Raw genomic sequence first — 12,322 nt, 5'->3', positions numbered from 1 at the left:
ATTACAGGGGGTTTATGCTAGGAGATATATCGAGATTGGTAGAGGCATGTGACTTACCACCGTAGCATTTGTTGCGGGTTGGATCTGTGTACCACGGTTGTGTTATTTAGCCACTAGATGGCACTGAAGACCATGTAATTGCTGACCTTTCCTAATTTGGGGGCATTAGGTCTTTTCTGTTGTCTGAGATATGTAGATATTCTTGTTTCCTGCCTGTTCAAATGGGATTGTGGGACTTTCTTATGTCAGAGCTGTCACAAACTGAAAGCAGGGACTCAAGCGCAGAGCAGGTTGACGTATCAGAACACGATTTATTTACACACCAGTGCAATACTATATACAGTGACGGGGAAAGTCCAGGGTTCCAGGGGATTAGGGGAAGGCTCTCTCTCTCTCTCTCTCACGCTCACTCACGTCCTCACATTCGACTCACACACGTCCGTACCGCGGGGAGGTCACAGGTCTGGGAAGATAAACTGGAATAGGGAAGGGAGAAATCACTCACAAATCACGAAGGTAGGGCATAAAGGTATAAGACCAAAAGAAAGACTAACGTCAGTAGCTCAATCATCCAGCGATGAGAGGATCTGTGACCCAGCCTCAAATAGTAGATCGGTAATCAGCTGATTGCCAACATCTGTGTGAGCCAAGGGTGGGAGCCAGCTGTGAGCTCCGCCCAGGCAGAGAGGTAGGGGAGAGAGAGAAAGAGCAAAAACACAAGTGTAGCCTTGTGAGGCCGGCTGGGCAGGCACAGGGACCATGACAAGAGCATTCAGCTGATTATTTGTGTTACAGTTCATTATATTGGCATGATGTTGGGAAGTGACGATTGTTATATTTACATGCGAAAATTGTTTCTCCTTGTTTCTTGTTATTCAGAACCACACATCTGTCCACCCCTCCCACATTCGTTAAGTATGCCTACTGCTGTACTGTGGAGCTGCTGTTAACTTCCATTAAAGTATATCTGGACATCACTCTCTGTGCCCCACTCTCTGACCGGAGTTTAAGTCCTGAGGGAGCTATCATCCCAGCATCCCAGAGATAACTCTCTAACACTCCCACCACCTGCACTGGGTCCAGGGTGGATCCCAGAACAGAGCTGGCCTTCCTGATGAGTTTATCCAACCTCTTCCTCTCAGCAGCCGATAAACTGCTGCCTCAACATACAACGCTAAAAAATGACAGATGCCACCACAGAGTCATAGAAGGTCTTTAACCCTTTAGAGCCAATCGGAGCGGGAACGCTCTGTTATGCGTAACTATTTTTAAATCCCGGTAGCACTGCAACCACGTAAGCTAGCGCAAAAATTTTTTTTGCATATGAAACCGGAGGAGTTGTACTTACATATTGTGCCATCAGCTTGTCCTAGGTTACGGTTTCCTTCCACATAAAGCTTTGCAAAAACTGCATAAAAAGCGCTTGCAGGAACAAAAACATAATATTCCAGAAACACGCTTTGCCGGTCCGATCAGCTGTTCAAAACACTTCCTACGTTGGAATAGACGTCAGCGCGAACTTTTGCATTTCCGCCATTACCTGGCCGAAACCGGAAGTGACGTCATTTTCGCGGAAATGTAGTCTTTTTTGCGATCAGGGCCTCAGGGCCTATACTGCTCTTTTTAAAAGTTATCTTTGACTTTATGACTTTCTGTGTCGTTTCTGGGATGCTTAGGACTCATATTGCACTGCTGGAAATAGTTTATTTTGATGCATATGCTGCTTTTTTGCAAATTTGCAGTATAATATTTATTTTCGTTTTTCCTGCAGTGTATAAAAATTGGTGTATTTCAAAAATAAAACTATGAAGACACTCAAAATAAATTTCCTGTGGTGGGAAACTATTTTGTGCAACTTTTTTGTATTTACAGTTTTGAGGGATAAGCCTCTTAAATTTCTCTAACTACAAATATATGTTAAAAAATCAAAAACGATTTTCAATTTTTTTGTAGTTTATTGCACTTTTTTGCAATTTATGTAATTACTATGCACTTAATGCATACATATTATTAAAATCTGGGCTATAATGGTTGTATTGATGTATAGCAACTTGAAATGCTCCCAAAAATGGCTCCACAGCATGTAAAAATATAATATAAGCTCTGGCGGACTTGGTTCTATGGTAGGTCTTAAAGGGAAGCGCTCCCTGTACTCCAAATGACCTCAGCCACCTCAGCAGGTAGAGTCTGCTCTGACCCTTCCTGTAAAGAGCTCCAGTCCAGTTTATTATTCAGGTGAACACCCAGGTACCTATAAGAGTCCACTATCTCAATGTCCACTCCCTGGATGTTCACCGGTGTCAGTGTGATGGGTCTGCGTCTCCGGAAGTCCACCACCAGCTCCTTGGTTTTCCTGGCGTTGATCAGCAGGTGGTTCTGCTGACACCAGTCCACAAAGTCCAGAGTCCACTGTCTGTACTCTGAGTCGTCCTCACCTGTGATGAGGCTGACTATGGCAGAGTCGTCAGAGAACTTTTGCAGGTGGCAGCGTGGGGAGTTGATGGAGAAGTCTGCAGTGTAGAGGGTGAAGAGGAACGGTGCCAGCACAGTTCCCTGTGGGGCCCCCGTACTGCAGACCAGCGTGTCAGAGACACAGCCCTGTGACCTCACATACTGTGGACGTTCTGTGAGGTAGTCCAGTATCCACTGGGACATGTGGTGGTCCACTCCCGATAGCTCCAGCTTGTCTCTCAGAAGTCGTAGCTGGATGGTGTTAAAGGCACTGGAGAAATCAAAGAACATGATCCTCACAGTCTTTCCAAGCTTCTCCAGGTGAGTCAGAGCTCGGTGCAGGAGGTAGATGATGGCGTCCTCCACCCCGATGCCAGGCTGGTAAGTAAACTGCAGAGGATCCAATGAAGACCTCACCAGGGGGCGCAAATGGTTTAGAACCCACCTCTCGAGGGTCTTCATCAGGTGCGATATCAGGGCTACCGGCCTGTAGCTGCTGAGGTCCTTGGGATGGGAGGTCTTTGGTACCGGTACCACACAGGATGTCTTCCACAGCTGTGGTACTTTCCCCAGTGACAGGCTCAGGTTGAACAGATAACCTAGGATGTCACACAGTTCATCTGCGCAGCATCTCAGGAGCCTGGAGCTGACGCCACCTGGACCTGCAGCCTTCCGCACCTTGATCTTGCGAAGCTCGTTCCTCACTTCAAGTGCTGAGATAGAAAGAGTGGATTTTGGGGGAGGGGGGTGTATGTTGGAGTCCACAGAAGCCTGGGGTGGGTGTAATGACTGGGAGCTGAGAGGTGTGAAGTCCTGAGATGAAGGACAGGCAGTCCCTGAAGATGAAGGAGAATGCAGCAGGGGGGGCGATGCTGTGGGAGGGGTGGGTGGTTGATCAAACCTATTAAAATATTTATTTAGGTCATTCACCCACCCCAAGTCTCCTGCAGGCTGGGGGGTTGGTTTTTGTCTCAGGACAAAAACCAACCCCTGTTCCAAACCCAGGCTGTTCCAAACCCCTCTGATGTTGTCCTGTTGCAGCTGCTCTTCCATCTTCCTCCTGTAGTTTTCCTTTCCTTGCCTTATCTTCCATTTCAGCTTCTTCTGAACAACTCTCAGCTCCTGTTTGTCTCCAGATCTAAAGACTCTTCTTCTCCTTGAGGAGAGCCTTAATTTCAGGATTTATCCATGGCTTGTTGTTAGAAAAACAACGTACCTTTATGATGGGTAGAAGTTCATGTAATCCATAATGCAGTCTGTGATGCTGTTGAGGTCATCCTCCAGGGGGATGCAGAGGTTGTCCCACACAGTAGAACGGAAACAGTCCCTCAGGGCCTCTTCAGTCTCTGCCGACCATTTCCTTACTGTGCGTTTCACAACTGGTTCTCTGTGTACCAGAAGTTTATACACAGGCTGGAGATGAACCAGATTGTGATCTGAGCCCCCAGGGGAGGGAGAGGTGATGAGCTGTATGCTTCCTTGGTGTTGGCATACAGTAAGTCCAATGTTTTATTGTATCTGGTGTAGCAGGTGACATACTGGGTGAAGGTGGGGAGAGTGGGGGACAGGGAGATGTGAAATATAGTCCCCAGAGAGCAGGAAAAGGGCCTGAGGGTGCTGTGTTTGTAGTCTGCTGGTTACAGTGTGCAAGACCTCACAGGCTGCTGCAGCGTTAGCAGAGGGCAGGACATACACAGCTATCATAATCACGTGTGCAAACTCTCGCGGTAGATAGTACGGTCTCATGCTAACCGCTAGCAGCTCAATGTCCTTACAGCATATTAGTGCAGAGAAAAGAGGAAAAAAGGAGTGAACAGTCAGTCATGGATACTGTAGTAATCCTCAGCGTTGCTGTGTGCCTCAGCCAGTAGTGGACTCCATTGCAACTGCGAAGTAGATTCTTCACCTCGGTAAAGGTGGCACGCTTTTTACTCACAGCCTGAGTAAAGTCCAGGAAGGATGCAGATACAGTCACCATCTGTGGTTGTCATCAGGTGGTTTAGACATGTGGTGAGGAGGGACAGTGGAAATACTGGATGTTGATGATGGAGAAGGAAATGATGAAAACTGCAGAGATTTTGGACCTTATCAGTATTTAATGCTGTCTCCTGCATCCAGATTTTGACTCAAAATAAAACACTCCACATTCCACACAGTATTATGACAATGTCACTTTTTTCTCAATTAAAAAAAAAAAAGTTTGCACAGAAATCTTTTTTTCCCCTTTTTTGATTAAAAAGATATACTACATGAAAATGGTAGATGAAATAAATTTTTGCTATGATAGTAGTTCATATTCTGCCACTGTCAGTTATATACATTTATATTTATGTTTATATCTTGACAAAAATTATATCTGTCAGCAATTTAACATTAACCAGAGTGAACCTGGGTAAAGATAAGATAAGATAACCTTTATTAGTCCCACATGTGGGAAATTTGTTTTGTTACAGCAGTGGACAATGCAAAGTTAGAAAAATAAATTAAAATAGAGTTGATAACCAAGTGTGTGAAGATGTTTTATAGCTACCCCATTTTCTCCATCTTCTGTACAAATTCTTGCAGGGATGAGTAGTAACAAGAAGAATACAAAATTCCTAACATCTCTCAAATCGGTTTGGCTATTCAACAGCTGATTGGATATTAAGGATAAGTTGGACATCTTAAGCCAGAAGAAAAGAGTCTCGTATGTGAGCACGGACTATTTAATAAAAGCTGCCAATTACAACTAAAAGTTTCCTTTATTCACTTAAAGTTTTCTAACCCCTTGAAGAACATCTAACTGCACGGACCGCTACCCAACATACATCTCATCATTTCTCTGCCCTGCTCTTTCTGTTTTCATGCCAGTCGAGAAGACAGGCCGATGTGTGATTAATGCTGTGAACACAGGTGAACTATAGAGGTTTGAAACAGACAAAGAGGGTAAGCACTTTGTAATTTTATTTTTAGCAGATTTTTGGGGTCGGGCAGCAGGTGTGATACAGTGACATATTAATGATTGTTTAGAGTGATAATAGCTGCTGACCTTCATATACCTGAAGTCATTATTTTGAGATGTGTCTGCAATTCAGGGTAGAAATTATTTTTTGGATCATACAATCAGCCATAAAACCAATGCACAGTCCTCAGTAAATCTGAGCTTGTGCACTCTAATGTCAGTCACAACAGTTTAACATATGAAGTCATAATCTCATCCTTGTTTAAGTGGTGTGTGCCCAATTCCTGCAGTGTACTGAATGCTGCTGGATCAATGTCACACTGTTGACAGTCTCTGTATGCAGCTTTCATACACTTTCAGCACAATTAAAAAAGCCCTCGTGTACAACTGCTAAATCTGCGTTCATACCTACATTCTATGTCTCTGTTCATTATCCTTGAGTATGGAGCATAACCCTAGTAATATTTTACTCTATAATATTCTTAAGATAAAGCAACTGGAAACTCATTGAGACTCACTGATAGAGTCTCCCTGGACTTTTTGTAAGAACACGAAGTAAACCTTTTAGAGCATGCTAAAGACAGTTCATGTTCCACCACATCAGTGCAGTTGCCCACTGTATTCTATCCTCACCTATAACCACAAGCTCTGAGCAGTGACCATACAAGAAGCAGAAATGAGCATCACCTGAAAGGAGCCAGCGCTTTCACTTAGAGAGAGGCTCATTCATTCAGGAGGAGCTCGGGGCACAGCTGCTCCTCTTCCACATACAAAAGGAGCCACTTGGGGCAGTTCAACATCTGATCTGATGCCTCCAGGACTCTCCTAGATGAGATGTTTCATGTCCAGAACAATGGGGGTAGACCCCGGACATGCTTGACACATGTCTCTCAGCTGGTTTGCCTCAGTGCTTCTGAGCAGCAATCTCAGGGCTGCTGAGGATACTGTGGAAGCTGGACGGGAGTGAGACAGGTAACAACTACCCAACCCCATCACAGTGAACATAAATGAACAGTGCTGAACAATAAGAATGTTTTACAAATTATTTAGGATCAAAGACAATGAATTCAACCAGAAGTCTGCATCTGCAACTGTGTGAACCTGGTTTCAAAATATGTCTCATTTGTCAGTTTGAGTAGAGAAATTAACATTTTAACAAGCCTACACTGCTTTCTGTCTGTGTTTAATATTGATAGTAATTCACTTTACTCGCTGGCATGTTGGAAACTTTAGACATTGGCTGCTGGCAGAGAAAAAAGGAAGAGATCAGTAGCTCTCCAGGTGGAAAGCTTTGATCACTGAAAGACACCCTCAGATACTCAGAGCCACGACCTGAAGAGCCACATAGTGAGAGGGGAAATGGGACCAAAGCAGCAAAGATGATGAGACGAGGTGAAAGACTGCAGGCAATGAGAATAATCCGCTGGTCTTTAATTAAAACTTCCTAATGATCGCCGGCAGAATGAGAGGGAGAGACAGAAATAAAGAGATGAAAAGTCTTTTCCTGTTCCCTTTATTCCTTACATTGAACCACTTTTCTATCCTTGGCTGCTGTTTCTAACATTACTCTAACACAAAGCAAGCAGCAGTTTAGAGAAGCTCAGAGATAGCCATGCAAGCCTTCAATCCATAATACCCAGCTGAGAAGACATTCACACCATATAAACAGATTTTTGTTCATTAAAAAAAATCATGACCCATTTTCTTTACCTCCTATAGCATGGATAGGACTCCAGTGAGAGAATATACGAGTCTAGTAGTCTTTACAGTTCTATCTGTAGAGTATGTACATGTAAATGAAGTGTTATACATTAAAGACTAAACAACTGTTAAGCAATCTTTTTGCATCTATCTCACCTGCAAACATGTAAATGACCAATTTCAAACAAAAGTCCTGTGTTGAACATTAATGGTTCACGCAATTCATTCAATCCTTGTCAGTAAATGCAATTACAATGCATTTTAAGCTTGTCTGAAATCATCTGATATCATGTTATATTAGAATATCATTGTTGAGAGAATAATCTGTACTGGAAGCAAAATGGGCATCCACACAAACTTTTCAGACACAAGACCAGGGCTTTATTCCTGTTCAATAGGTACAGTAATGGGGATATAGGTAGATGAGTCATTCATCCTTCATCATCATCATCTCCCACTCTCCCTGCAGATCTATGAACCCAAATCTGACCAATTGCAGGGAGTCTTTAGTCCCCAGATCCCTTTTAGTTCAGTGTGTTCATTCATTGGAGTCAGCAATGATAGATATACCGGTCATGGCAGATGGCCGCCCCTCACTAAGGCTAGTTCTGTCAGAGTTTTTTTCCTGTTAAAGGGAGTTTTTCCTTTCCACTGTCGCTAAGTGCTTGCTCAAAGGGGGTTGTTTGATTGTTGGGGTTTTCTGTGCATCATTGTAGGCAAGGCAAGGCAAGGCAAGGCAAGGCAAATTTATTTGTATAGCACAATTCAACAACAAGGTGATTCAAAGTGCTTTACAGAGACATTAGAAACAAAAACAAATAAAAAGCATGATTTAAAATTGTAAGGTAAGGTAATTGTAAGGTATTTATCTTACAATGTTAAACATCTTGAGGTGAAAATTGTGATTTGATGCTATAGAAATAAAATTCAATAGAAAAATTAAGTTGAGTCATTTGACTTTGTGTGCTTCAGTGTTTGAGCAGAATTGAAGGCATCATTAACTGAAATGTTACAAACATTTTTTGTCCAGGGCACATCAACTGATTTGATTAGTCATGATTTTCTTTTTCATTTCTTGCTTATTCTGTGTTGTGAGAGGCAGGTAGAGACCCTACTAGAGGGGTGAGAGTGAGCACACTGGGTCCAACAAAAACTCATATAAATACATGTATAGCTGACAATGCTTTTTAAAATTTCCTACATGTGTTCTTTTGGTTACATCTGGTATCCAGTCCTCTGAATTAAGTACTGTTTCTTTTTTAGTCAAATAATTGTGTTCTCATTTGTTGATGTCCTTGGAAGCATTCAGAAATCGTGGTAGACATCACAGACCTATGTGACCACACTGGTCCACATTATTCAGAAATTCTTAATTATAGACCCTGACAGAGAGGAAGGATCTTTTAATATTAGAAATTTACAATTAAAAATTTCACCTAACAAATCATATCAAATCAGTATCAATTAAGACAAATCCATAAAATTCCGATTACCTTCCTCACAGGATCTTAAAGATTTTTTCACAGTAATAATTAAGCTCTAGTTCAGAGACCATTTTAGATCCAGGAATCAGACTAGCCTACTACATGTATGTACACCTGAAGCACATCATAACGGAAGAGAAGAAAGTGCTAGAACGATGTATGAGTCGAAGTGTAAAGTAGTTTCAGAGGAGGGCTGGCTGAGAAACACAAAGCTCATATCCCACAGGAAAATTTATTAGTAGACCCAGCCTCATGTTCATTTTGTAAAGGCTTCTCCAGAGGCAAACATTACTTTCACTCTCCCGACACTGACATAGGTGTATGAGTGTGAGTGAGGTAGAGGAGGAGAGGGAGCGAAAGAGTGAGGATGTTCACATATTCAATATTCAGGCTGCAGATGAGTTCTGTTTTGCTCTTAGATTAAACATGGGGGAGTCTCAGGTCAGTTACTTATGACACGACTGCTCTATCCCTCACAACACACACACACACACACACACACACACACACACACACACACACACACACACACACTCCATTCCCCTGATGCAACTATTTATAACGAGCAAACCAGGGAAGTGGAGCTTGTTGCTATCAAATCAATGATATCATGCAAGGGAAATACGTTTTCAAACAGCACATGAGAAATGTGTTTATGACAATGATGAAACCAGATAGCAGTGGTGATGGAGCAGCCTTATCCAGGCTGTAGTTTCTCTTGTGGAATTGTAATCACACTTTCCTAAAGGGTGTGCTGATGGGAGAACTTGTGATATCAGAACTATCAAAACTCCTTCCAAATTCATAGGCTGTATCCTATTGAGGCCGCATTTGTAGGCCGATTACGTCACAAATCAAATCAAATCAATCTATTTATATAGTCACAGCGACGCAACAAAGGCTGTCCAAATTCGTAGACTCCTCCAAGTGTGGCCAACAAATGCATCCTCTTTTTCCCCAGATTTGAAGGATGGGTTGGGTGTATCCTTCGTGGTCCACCATATCCCAGAATTCATAGCGTGGCCCAGCCAATTTCAGTTTCCAACAATGGCGGGAGCTACTTAGTTTTAATATTACTCTTTCTTGGTCACAAAATAAACTTTTAAGATATTTTCAGGTGAGAATGTAGCTGTATAAACTTCAAATATCTGCTCAATTTATCAAGACAAAACATATTTGCCAAAGTGCTCCGACGTTTTCGGAGACGTCTATTACCCACCAGCTCGATAGCTTACCAGGAGGTCAAGGCTCACTAGAGCTGGTGAGAACAGCCCATCGTTTTCAAACCCCTCGCGGTCTTTCGCTACTCAGGTTAACCCTCTGGGGTCGACAGACCCGCCAGCACGTCAAAAATCACATGACCAATTTAAGACAACACAGCAACCAGATGCAGTGACCCAGAATCTCCATTTCAACCTGGGTTGAAAGTGCGGACTTCAAACTATACACCAGTTTTTAAATTGTTTTGATAGGCCACGTATGACCAGAGTTTTGATAAAAAAATACACGCAATGTTTTTCTGAATAAAACTGATGTTTCCAGCGGGAAGAAATGCTAAAACGTCTTTTTCTATGGATAGCGCTAGCAAACACTCTCCACTTGCCAGTGAAATAAAGAAAAAGAAAAAACACCCCATCCCTATTAGTGGCAAAAGTGTACCATGTCGACCAATCAAAAAATGATATGGTAGTATATGGCATTTGGCCTCTGGTAGAGGACCCGAGCTTGAAGGATAAACGTGCTGGGTGTTTTTATATATATATATATATATATATATATATATATATATATATATATATATATATATATATATATATATATATATAATGTTGCGTGGAGATCAGGGGCAGTACCTGTGGACTGGCAGACCGGGGTGGTGGTCCCCATCTTTAAGAAAGGGGACCGGAGGGTGTGTTCCAACTACAGGGGGATCACACTCCTCAGCCTCCCTGGGAAAGTCTATGCCAGGGTGCTGGAAAGGAGAGTTCGTCCGTTAGTCGAACCTCGGATACAGGAGGAACAATGCGGTTTTCGTCCTGGTCGCGGAACACTGGACCAGCTCTTTATCCTCTCCAGGATACTTGAGGGTGCATGGGAGTTTGCCCAACCAGTCTACATGTGTTTTGTGGACTTGGAGAAGGCATTCGACCGTGTCCCTCGAGGTGTCCTGTGGGAGGTGTTGCGGGAATATGGGGTGTCTGGCCCATTGCTACGGGCCATTCGATCCCTATACAACCATTGCAAGAGCTTGGTTCGCATTGCCGGCAATAAGTCGGACTCGTTCCTGGTGGGTGATGGGCTCCGCCAGGGCTGCCCTTTGTCTCCGGTTCTGTTCATAATTTTTATGGACAGGATTTCTAGGCGCAGCCAAGTGGCGGAGGGCTTTCGCTTTGGTGGCCTCAGAATCTCATCTCTGATTTTTGCAGATGATGTGGTTCTGTTGGCTTCATCGGGTGAGGGCCTCCAGCTCGCACTGGAACGGTTCGCAGCCGAGTGTGAAGCAGCGGGAATGAGGATCAGCACCTCCAAATCTGAGGCCATGGTTCTCAGCCGGAAAAGGGTGGAGTGCCCACTCCGGGTCGGGGATGAGTTCCTGCCCCAAGTGGAGGAGTTCAAGTACAGTGGGGCAAAAAAGTATTTAGTCAGCCACCGATTGTGCAAGTTCCCCCACTTAAAATGATGACAGAGGTCAGTAATTTGCACCAGAGGTACACTTCAACTGTGAGAGACAGAATGTGAAAAAAAAAGCCATGAATCCACATGGTAGGATTTGTAAAGAATTTATTCGTAAATTAGGGTGGAAAATAAGTATTTGGTCACCTCAAACAAGGAAAATCTCTGGCTCTCACAGACCTGTAACGTCTTCTGTAAGAAGCTTTTCTGTCCCCTACTCGTTACCTGTATGAATGGCACCTGTTTGAACTCATCATCTGTATAAAAGAAACCTGTCCACAGCCTCAAACAGTCAGACGCCAAACTCCGCCATGGCCAAGACCAAAGAGCTTTCGAAGGTCACCAGGAAAAGTATTGTAGACCTGCACCAGACTGGGAAGAGTGAATCTACAATAGGCAAGCAGCTTGGTGTGAAAAAATCAACTGTGGGAGCAATCATCAGAAAATGGAAGACATAAAAGACCACTGATAATCTCCCTCGATCTGGGGCTCCACGCAAGATCTCATCCCGTGGGGTCAAAATGATCATGAGAACGGTGAGCAAAGATCCCAGAACCACACGGGGGGACCTGGTGAATGACCTGCAGAGAGCTGGGACCAAAGTAACAAAGGTCACCATCAGTAACACACTACAACGGCAGGGAATCAAATCCCGCAGTGCCAGACGTGTTCCGCTGCTGAAGCCAGTGCATGTCCAGGCCCGTCTGAAGTTTGCCAGAGAGCACATGGATGATACAGCAGAGGATTGGGAGAATGTCATGTGGTCAGATGAAACCAAAGTAGAACTTTTTGGTATAAACTCAACTCGTCGTGTTTGGAGGAAGAAGAATACTGAGTTGCATCCCAAGAACACCATACCTACTGTGAAGCATGGGGGTGGGAACATCATGCTATGGGGCTGTTTTTCTGCCAAGGGGACAGGACGACTGATCCGTGTTAAGGACAGAATGAATGGGGCCATGTATCGTGAGATTTTGAGCCAAAACCTCCTTCAATCAGTGAGAACTTTGAAGATGAAACGAGGCTGGGTCTTCCAACATGACAATGATCCAAAACACACCGCCCGGGCAAC

The sequence above is a fragment of the Astatotilapia calliptera genome, chromosome 1 (genome assembly GCF_964374335.1).
Source record: "Astatotilapia calliptera chromosome 1, fAstCal68.1, whole genome shotgun sequence".
In the NCBI taxonomy this organism is placed as follows: Eukaryota; Metazoa; Chordata; class Actinopteri; order Cichliformes; family Cichlidae; genus Astatotilapia; species Astatotilapia calliptera.
This window is presented reverse-complemented; position numbering follows the sequence as displayed.